This window comes from Sitophilus oryzae, unplaced genomic scaffold (assembly GCF_002938485.1).
Source record: "Sitophilus oryzae breed Bouriz unplaced genomic scaffold, Soryzae_2.0 scaffold_1297_pilon_pilon, whole genome shotgun sequence".
Taxonomy (NCBI): domain Eukaryota; kingdom Metazoa; phylum Arthropoda; class Insecta; order Coleoptera; family Curculionidae; genus Sitophilus; species Sitophilus oryzae.
Window position 1 is genome coordinate 12133716 of NW_022145945.1, and position 10949 is coordinate 12144664.

General features: G+C 28.6%; 1 long non-coding RNA gene across 1 annotated transcript; it reads right to left on the reverse strand.

The window, feature by feature from the left end:
• Positions 1–9165: 9165 nt before the first annotated feature.
• Positions 9166–9381, reverse strand: LOC115874450. The gene is made up of 3 exons (XR_004048848.1): positions 9342–9381; positions 9247–9278; positions 9166–9191 (listed from the first exon to the last, which is right to left on the reverse strand). It is a non-coding gene; the product is annotated as an uncharacterized LOC115874450 (long non-coding RNA).
• Between the last annotated feature and the right edge of the window lie 1568 nt (positions 9382–10949).

Consider the following 10949-nt stretch of genomic DNA (forward strand, 5'->3'; position numbering starts at 1 on the left):
TGTCGCATTTTCAAGAAGCAATTAACAAAATTTTCTGTATCGGAAAAAGAGTGTAAGGTATTTATATTATGTAAATATAAACAAAAAATAGACTAGAGACTTAATTAAGACTTTATTGACATATTTAATAAATAATTACAAGGTTTTATCTAAATTATTTTTCTTGTGTGTTTGGTTGCCTATACCTAATTCTAAAATAGTTTATATTATGCATTGTTTTGTTTTTTTTATTCTCACAAATAAGAAATAAATGTTTTATAGTTTATATTATAAAAAATCAACATTATACATTTTATTTACACCCCTTACACTGTTTTGTGTACTACCAAGAGTATTTTTCGTGACCTCTTATGATAAATGGGCACAACTAGTTTTATTACTTAATGCTTAGATTAAAATATTTAATCTATGATTAAAATTTAATAATATATTTGTACATTAAATATAATAGATTAGAGGCCCACTCATATTTATTGACATAATTACTAAAGTTCATCTAAAGTTACAAGATTTTTTTATATGTATTTTTTGTTGCCTATGACAGGCGAGGGCAGGCGTTTATTTAACTCACAAATAAATGTTTTATGGTTTTACTATAAAAAGGGATTATTATACACCCCTTACACCTTCACAAAGATTCCAAGGGGAATATGTCGTGTCCTCTTATATTAAAATGGACAAGGTTTATTAGTCAATGTTTTAGTTACCCATCAGCGTCTTTAATAAAATCTAATGTATTCTATCTAGTGTATTTTTCATAGAAATGATCTGACATCATAAAAAGCAATTTTATCAAAAAACTTTTGATTATCTATATTGTTTAACTTGTAGTTTAACCTAACTTGCACATAATTTTTAATTTAAAAGCAATAATTTTTTTTTTTTGACAATACAGGAACTTTTAATATAACTAAACTCACTTTATAACTTAATTTGTAATATTCGTTTTTTTAGCAATTAGAGTAAAATTAATTAGATACAATTTCTAATTTGAAAGATATATGAAATTTCATCAGTTTTTCCAATTAAATAAATATACAGGTTTTCTAAAATAGGTATCTACTTCATTTATTATTTTGACATATCTATTAACTTTAATTTTTTGTTTTTAGGTATTTATGTTCTTTTTAAAAAATAAATTGCATATCGACTGCAACCACCGATGTGTGTTCAGAACTGACCCCTTTCGGCCCAATTTAATTAGATATGTTATAAAAACTTACAAATAAATGATTTTTTCTTCAAACGCAACAAAGTATTAATTTTGGCGACGTGATTGATAAATAAAAGTAATTTTAATGCCTAGGCATAAAAATAAAAGCACTTTACGCATAAGCACAAAAGTACGAAAATATATTATTAAACTGATATAAAGTGTCAAATTCAACGAGTGTAACCATAGTTTCTCGATATAAGTACCGTATGATCGAATAAAAACGGCCTCAGCGATGGCTATGAAATGAAGATCGCTGTCATTTTATATGTAAATTTCATTGAGTTATAATAAAGGAGGAGATGCTATTCCCATATACGACTAGCCAAGAAAAACGGTTTCACTGGGCGGAGGTTAAAGTAGCATCAATATGGCGGCGATATCAGTGTTGGACTCAGCAAATTTGCATTTTTTTAAAATATTCCTTTAAAATTTAAATAAATTAATGTTTTTTATTTTTTAGTTATTAGTTTTTTTTTTTATTTTTGAAATTAATTATTTATTTATAATAGTGAAAAAAAATATTTCTTATACCCAAAATTTGTTAAATAAAATACCTACCTAAATAAAATATAATATTTATTTAATATTATTTTTTCTAGTATGTATTTTAAAGATAAAATGTATCATATTATAGTTTTAAAAAAATAAAATAAAAAAATAACTTACCTAATTGACTTTTTGTTGAAGTTGATGATATATACCTATGGGAAAATGAACTAAAAATAAAATTTACATGAAAAATGCAACTTTATTTATTACAAATAGATTATTATAAAATATTATGATACACATTAGAAAATATGAAAGTTATTGTCCTTAAATAAAATAAGTTTGTTTGTTTTGATGTCTTTCACTTACAAGATTGTTTAATATATTTTTACTGAGGTATATCATTCAAATATTTAAATATCTTTCTATTATACTTCTTTTATTAATAATGTTCTGTGATTATCTAGAAATGATTGATCAAAACTGTGTGATACTAATTTAAACTTGGGAAATTATATAAATAATAATAACATATAAATAAAAAAATAATAAAATTTAAACCAATTTATTATTTTAACAAAAAATAATCTCTAAAAACATTCAACGTCTACTTACCAGTTTTAGGAGCAAGATTTTAACAAATCACACCAGAGATTTTTTGGTCAAATTTGGTATAGGTAAGCCCTTTAAAGTTATGCTGAATCGAGTGGTTTGGCTTGGATTATATACACAGATTAAAAAAAGCCCTAATGCACTTTAACTACTTACCCACGAAAACTGGAAAGTATGCCTAGAATATTTTTAGAACAAGGCTATTTTTGCTAAGTAGATAAAGTTTTTCATGCGTAAAAAAAGAGTTTTAACAAAAAAAAAAAAAACTTTTATTTTTTTTTTTCAGAGTGAAACTTAAAATAAATGGGTCACACTGTATAATAGCACTATAGTATATTAACACACACAATAGTATATTAACACACACAACACTGCATAAACATTGCCTTTTTAATTCATATGATTATGATTTATTTGTTTTATTAACCATTTTCTATGTAATGTGTATTTTATAAATTTATTGTCAAATTGAAACGTAATTTTAATTACAAATCCGGTACCGCAAATCCTCCTAGAAAGACATATATATTAATAAAATGGGGATTTAATTTATAAAATGGTATATTAAAGATAATAAAATACTAAGAGTTCGGCCCTGCATCTTGTTTTTACTATTACCTGTGAAATGTAATTCCTGACGATTTCTTTCTATCGATGGCGTTTCTGCTACTACAACTTCGAACAGCACATGACACCATGATTGTTTATAGTCACACAACACACATAAGTCCAAATAAAACACAAAATAACTCAAAATAAACGCAAAAATCAAGAACAGGATTACGCTAGACGGCATGTCACGCGTTTTGGCCTTAGCTCGGCTCTTTTAAATTAAAAAAAAAGAAGAAAAAAAAAATTAGAAAAGAAGTAAAAAATACTTAAGAAGAAAAAATATTATTAAGAAGGCGATTAAGAAAAATAAATATTTATGGAATTTGCAGGGGTCTAGTCGCGAACAAATTTATGCCCTAGCTCAGAAAATTCGGAGAGTAGGGGTGGGTTAAGAGCGCCACTGACTTTAGACGGAAAAAAGTCAGAAATCCCCAAGGTGTATTTAGGGCCTTACAAGTTCCAAATACATAAATAAAAAAAGTAAATAAATAAACAAAAGTCAAGATCTTGGAGAATTATGTAGACATAGGGCCAAAGGAAATATAAAAAAATAATGCAAACTGATTAGTTTCAGTACCCCTCTATTGAAATATAATATAAAAGGAAAATATAGGAAACAGTAGAAAAAATACCAAATAGCAAATAGTAAATTAAATAAATCAATAAAAAAATTGTGCACCAAGGAAAATATATCTCACAATACGCAAGTAGCAAAATTACGTGAATACCTAGGTACCTTTCGTGATCACTTAAGATTTACAAAATAAAATATATATGGCTATATCAGCGCAACTAAATTCAGCTAATATATCAAATTAATCAACAAATTATCAATTCAAATAAATAATACTAAACCAATTCACTAATAATACAATTAATAATATAATTATTAACAAATAAATCAAAATAATCAACTAATAATTATGAATTCATCAGTTCAAGAAATTCTAGATATCGATAAAAAAATGAATAGATTTAATTTTTAAAATAAAAAAAAAAAAACTGTGTCAGCTGTATTAAATTTACAAAAAAATTAAAGGAGAAAAAAAATGAAATATTATTTTATCAACAGAATTAAGTATGTGAAAATTTATTCTAATTAAATTATAATGTAAAAAAATATCTACGTTCAGTATTCGCACGCACCAATGAAATTCAAATCGCAAGATAGGGAAAAAATAAAAAAATTGAATTGTACGATACCAAATAGTTGAAAATCTTCTAAATCAAATCAATCTTGGGCAGACACCGTCGGCTGTCAACTGTCAACCGTCGACTGTCAACTCCTCCAGAAAAGTAAAATGGATACAGCGAAAAAAAAACTGCTCCAACAAAAAACTGGCTCAGAGAGAAGTCTTCAACACAGAAGAAAAAACTTCTTCGGTCCACACAAAAAAAACTTCTTCGGTCCAGACAAAAACTCTTCGGCTCCGACAAAAAACTCTCTGCCCGACGAAAAACCCCTACGGAGAAATAATATTATAGTTTCTCCATAGTACGAGATACCATAAAAAAGATAGTTTTTTTAAAGAAGAAAAAAGTGGAAAGAAATGTATTAATTTAAAAAAATAGGCTTTACCTGCTAACTCAGGGTTTTCTACGAATCCTCAGGTGATTAATATTATTTCTTCCCCTGGATGGAATGGGGTGCTCAATAAAAAAAAGGCGGGCTGCTTGGTTGACCCACGTCAGCTTTTTGAGGTGAAAATCCCGTCACCGGTAAACCATGGTACAAACAAAGAGGTTAGGGTACAAAGAATATAAGGTATGATATTGCGCAGGTTGGTCGCTACGTCACAGGTGATAACAGGCGCTATTGGTCAGCACGCTCCGCGCGCCAGTTCAAATCGTCAAGATATTCTTATAAATCTGTTTTTTTGTTTATATACCGTCATTGAATTAACGCTAAGCAAGTTACTATAGAGCAGTGCATAAGGAGTCGGGATAGGAAGCGAGAGACCGGAGTTCGAAACCTTGGCCGGAACATACCTTTTTATTTATTTTTTAAATACTGTTGTATTCTATAGTTTATTTTTGTAGTATAAAAAAAAAGAAACTATTTATTCTGTTATTTTAATCTCCGTTATTAATATAAATTGATTGTTGGTACAATACCTTATTTAATATATAAATAATATTCTACTTTTGAAATGTATCGGGCCCTAATTGTACCTTAAAAGTAATATATTTTTAGTGATATACCATATTGTAAACTATTTAATATTTCAGTCACTTAAAAGTTAATTTGCATTGAATAATTGTCTACCATTAAAGGAAATTTGAGCTATAATATAATCCTCGATGGGCATATTTTGGGTATGCAAATACTTCCTTTAAAATTTGGGTGTCGTTCAACCAATTTATTCTCAAAACCTGAAACATCGACATATAAAAAGAAGCACAGGTCACTAATTATAATAAACTTCACCCTTGGAATTACTTTCTATCACAATTACAATACGTTCATCTGCATTGGTATTTTCTACTTTTCGATGGGAAACAATAAACTTCCCAACATTTTTAAATGATGTAATAATTCCTCTTGTGGTTACTTTACCATAGATAACCTCATCTCTGTCCTCATGTGAATTCAGAGGCAATGAACATGAAAATTATTTACCATAAACTAAAAACCTAATAAACAATTTTATACCGAATATAGAAATAAATTTAGTATTCTTACCTAAGGCTATTATCGACCAAATCCATGTTATATTAGTAATTATTATTTTTAAATATATTTTTTGGAACTGCTAGTTTTAGTAATTATTAAATTAAATGAACTAAAAGTCTTAAAATAAAACAATTCTTAACCATAACCCCAAAAAATGCAGATCAAAGATGCAGATCTCCTGTCAACTTTCTTTATTTTTTATTTATTCATTATTTTCATAGTGACGTCACAGGTGGTATGCGCGAACTGAACGAAATTGGAGCCGCTATCGATCATACCTTGTATTCTTTGTACCATGCCGGTAAACCGTAGCACCGTCCAAAAAAACAAAAGGTAAGATAGGATGCTGCAGTAATTTTTGAGGCACACTCGAAAATCCCCACAAGGGTAAAAATCAAAAACTTGACAAAAATGACCGAGAGGCCTCTGTACCTCACACTAGCTGAACATAAAGTGACCAAACCAAGGTAGTTCCAAGAAAAACGAAAACCTTTTTTGCAACAAAGAAATAGCCAGATAAAAACACGAGCCCTTAATAAAATATGGATTGCCAACTATGAGCTGAATAAAGACATGAAGAAAAGTTATATATTAAAGGAAAATAAAGTTAATATCAATAATCTATATAATTAATAGAATAAATAAAGTTAACGAGATTAATGAAAGTTATATAGAAATTTGCTTATCAAAACATTCAAAAAATTAATAAATAACAACAATCTAGAGATATTGCGCATGACTCACTTGCCGGATCGATACGATATTTTTAAGACAAATATGCTTGTGAAAATTTACCTAAAATTAAAATACAAATATTAAATTAATGAGTAATAATAAATATTTAAAAAAAAAAAAAAAAAAAAATTAAATAAATACAAAAATATATACCTAATTTATTAAAGTATATTTTGGGTTGCCTAATAGTTAATGTTAATAAAAATATAAATAAATATTTGACAAGTTCAATTCAAAAACTTCTAACCTACGTATTTAGTATATAAACAGAATTAACGGCGGAAAGAATTATTTTTATCTATTTCGGTTAAAATAAATATTAAATTGTATTAAATCAAACTAGTTTTGTGGCTAAAAAAAAATCGTTATTAAGTGTGAAATATGTTTAGTTAAAAATAAGGATGGAATAATTACTTTTGTTAACATGTAAGTACGATTTATTTATTCTTGGTTTACTGAATTGAACTGATCGATATTTCAGACTAATAATAATACCAATTAGCGTTAAATTATTAAAGAAAAGAAATAAAATAGTTTAGTGAAATTTTGGCACGTTACAGGCAATAGCACGAATTGACAAGAGAGTCGCATCAATATGGCCGACCTGGTACCGCTTTGGTCACGTGATAGCATCTCCTCTTTTATTATAACTCAATGGTAAATTTATATGGGAAATGTCATTGATTGTCATTTCATAGCCATCGCTGACGCCGTTTTTATTCGATCATACGGTATAATTTATTTTTTTTTTTTTTTTTTTTTTTGTTATTATTTAAAAGTTTGGAAATGTTTAAAAAAATATTTGTGACGTTTGAAAAAATAGTATGTCCTATTCCTGGAGTAAAAATGACGGTTTGTGCCTATGGCCTGTAATGTCGAAATAAATTATTTTATAATATGAAAATTGTTTACCTTTTTTATTTTTTTATACTATTGTCAAAAAGTGATTGGGTGCAGTATTAGTAATAAGAATAATACACAATGGTCACAGTGGTCGGCTAAGAAATAATGATTGCTGTCATTTTATATTTAAAATTATATGGGGAATGTCATCGATAATCATTAACAAGCTAACTGGACGCCGTTTTTTTTTCGATCATACAGTACTATACAATTGAAAAAAAATTGCTGCTCTTCCAGCTGTACTTCTTTGCTATACACAGAATAACTAATTAACTAGTTACTTTACTACGAATAAGCTCTCCATAGTCTTTACTTTCACTCTCATTAACATAATTGGAATAAAGTGAAAAAGAAATTTCTGTAAATTTCAGAATTTTCCCTTTTTATTATTTTCTTGACAATTTGGAGATCTTTTTTTATAAAGTACTTTTTTATAACTTTATACCGTAATTTTGTAATTTTAATAAATAAATGTTTTTCTTAGCAATACAGAGTATTGCAACCACAGCTGCGTTTTAAGATATTTTTCTGGTTATATTTGAAAAATTAATTCAGATCGATACATTTTTTTTAGTTTGAAAAATATTTGAAATTCTATCAGCTTTTGCAATTTAAAATACAGGTTTCTAAAAATACCTTAACTTATTATTTTGACATACTAACTTAAATCATTTTTGCTTTTAGGTATACTGTTCTTTTTAAAAATAAATTCATATTGATTCTCAGACTGATTAAAAATATTTTTAATCTAGAAAGATAATACTACAAATAAATATACTTAAAAAATATTATTACATAGAATAGGTATACTATTGTTGGCATTTCAGGCCTTGTGTGCCGATTTTCGTATGTACGAAGAGTACGGCCAACACGCTTAGTAAAATAAGATGTGTACTATTTGTATTTCATAATTAAGTTAAAGAAATTTTGTTTCTGAAAACAATAAAATTTATTATATTACGACTTTGTTGCACACATGTATGGATACCATTACCTTTATGCTTTAATGTTCAGACTTTACTGTAGTTTACGCTGCATCATTCTAAATTGTTCCCGAAGGGTATCCTGAAGACTTTATACATTTGTCCTATGTCAGATATTTTTCTGTAATCTTATATCATTGTCCTGACAAGATCTTCTAAATAAAGTATTCGAAAATACCCATGTTCTGTCTAAGCAGGTTTTTTTATCCTAGAGCTTAATATTCAATAAATCTACAAAATAAATGAGTTAACGAGGTTATAAACAGAAAACAAAAATAAATGCCTTTATAGGATCAGTCCTCTTAAATGTGCTATGTGATACACGATTGATACAATTTTCATGTATATAAGAAGAGTATGGCTAATATGCTGGCTACAACTGATGGGGCTGAACTCCTTGGTATTGAATGCATAGGAAATCATCAGATTAAGTGTGGTTATGTAATAAATATTTTATATTTTTCTATCTCCGACCAGATCACCATAGCGATTCACACCTACACGCGTAAACACCAACCTAAGGCTTGCCGATATGTCCTTGTGCTAGAAGTATAATATAAAGGTCTGTGGTCTAGGAAGGATTAATTTATGTCTCAATATAATCGAAAAAACGGCGTCCAGTTGGTTGGAAATGACGCATCCTGACATTCCCTATATAATTTTACATATAAAAGACACCGATCTTCATATCATAGCCATCACTGACGCCGTTTTTTTTCGATCATATTGTACCTACCACATGGTACATACCTACCTATCTCATATATCATATGCCTTATGGTTTTAAAGAAGGTAAATCGTCTTTTGTATTATGCGTATAGCTGTAATTCAAAAGAAATACATTTCATAAAAATACCACAATGCAGTGAAATAGATTCATAATAAAATACTAGTTTACACACAAACAATTAATATTATTTATTTATCAGTTTTTAATCAGCTTCCTTTGAGTTTCAGATTTCTTAACCTTAAAATTCTACCTGTTTTAAACCATCTCATTTTTTGCTCATTTTTATAATTACTTATTATGCCTAATACATGCCCGTGCTGTTTCCTGAAGAATGAATTTTTGTAAGCTACGATCTTGCAATTAAAACAATACAATATTATCACATACCTGGAACCTGAAAGGACATCATGTGGGAAAAATAATTAAACATTTTTTTCCAGCAAATCAATGGCTAATTTATTTTCAGGAATTTGTGATAGCTTAATATTTAAAAATTGTTAATCGTTTTACAGCTTTTGTTTGAATACATATTATCTAGATACACACCTGAGATTTCAACCCATGTAGACGTATTCTTATGGCAAAACACATTATCAAAGTTGCACCGTGTTATCACTTTCATTTTGTTTATGCTTTATTTGTAAATATTTCCGGATTATCTTATATCAGGTTCTATTACATTATTCATAACATTATTATTCGTCAACAAATTCATAAAATTATAATTTTAAACCTTTTCTGAGGTTAATCTTGTCAAATTCCAAAACAAAACAAGATTGAAAAGTATGCGACGTTGACAGATTTAGTACGTTAGCCAGGACAAAATTCCTGAAACAGGAATTTTTAGGACTACCGAACATGCCCGAAGTGACGTTCGGTTGGTAGGACAAATACCCCGTAGGACGAATACCGCCACCTCGACAGATGTGGTTCTCCCTAAAAATCAACTGAGATAGAGAAGGCGACATTGCCACATATCAAATTTGCGCCTATCTACTTAGTTTAATTTGCAGAAAAGGTGACTTTAAAACCTTCACCGGATATCAATAAATCTCAATTTCTTAATTAAATTAATAGTTTATTTTTAAAGAAGCATGCGTAATAATATGTTATTAACCAGAGGATATATGCGTTACTATTAAAAGACATGTTTACTGTTTAATGTGCTGAAACGTCTAGAACTACTGGCAACGTCGCTGCTAGTCTTGCAGAATGAAATGAGCCGTCCGTCCCACCACCCCTCGCGACGGCCTATGGTCCGTTATAGCGTACTACCAGGGCCATGTAAGTGAAATATTTAAAATGGTTCCAGCAAAAGTTTCCCAATTATGAGGGATGATGGCGCTGATCGTCAAAATTTTTGGACAGGGATTTTGCTTACCGACAATACGACGTAAGCTACGACCGGACCGGACCAATCAGAATGATCAGTCTTTCTTGGACATTTGCCGCGGAAGTGTGTGTTAATTTCTGTTGTGATAAGTGTGGTTGTGTTTGCAGTTTGATTTTTCGGTTTTGATATTATGTTAAAAATTAATTTTTTAAAAGTATTGTATCACCTGTTTTTATGTAATAGTACTTTTTAGTTCTATGATCTGATATGTTATGATTTGTTAATGTTTGTTTAACAATGTTATACCAAAGAGGTTATAATTAATATACTTATCAATTTGTATAGCCAAACTTTTTATCAATAAATAAAAAAAAAAATTTCAGATTATTTAATTCCTTTTGTTTCTGTTTGTAATTTTATTTTAAGACATATTATACATAATAGCTAATATGTTTTAAAATAAAATTGCAATGAATAAAAAATGTAAAAAGTGTATTTTACAATTCCCCCCGGCCCCGCACCCCTTTGGCTAACCTATAATGTCAGCTATGTCGAGAGATGGCGTTACGAAAATGGAACCGATTTATTACAAGGAACTTGGGCTTCTTTTTCGTTAGTATATTCTGTGCGTACTACGTTTAGCTTACGATGTGTTTGAAGTC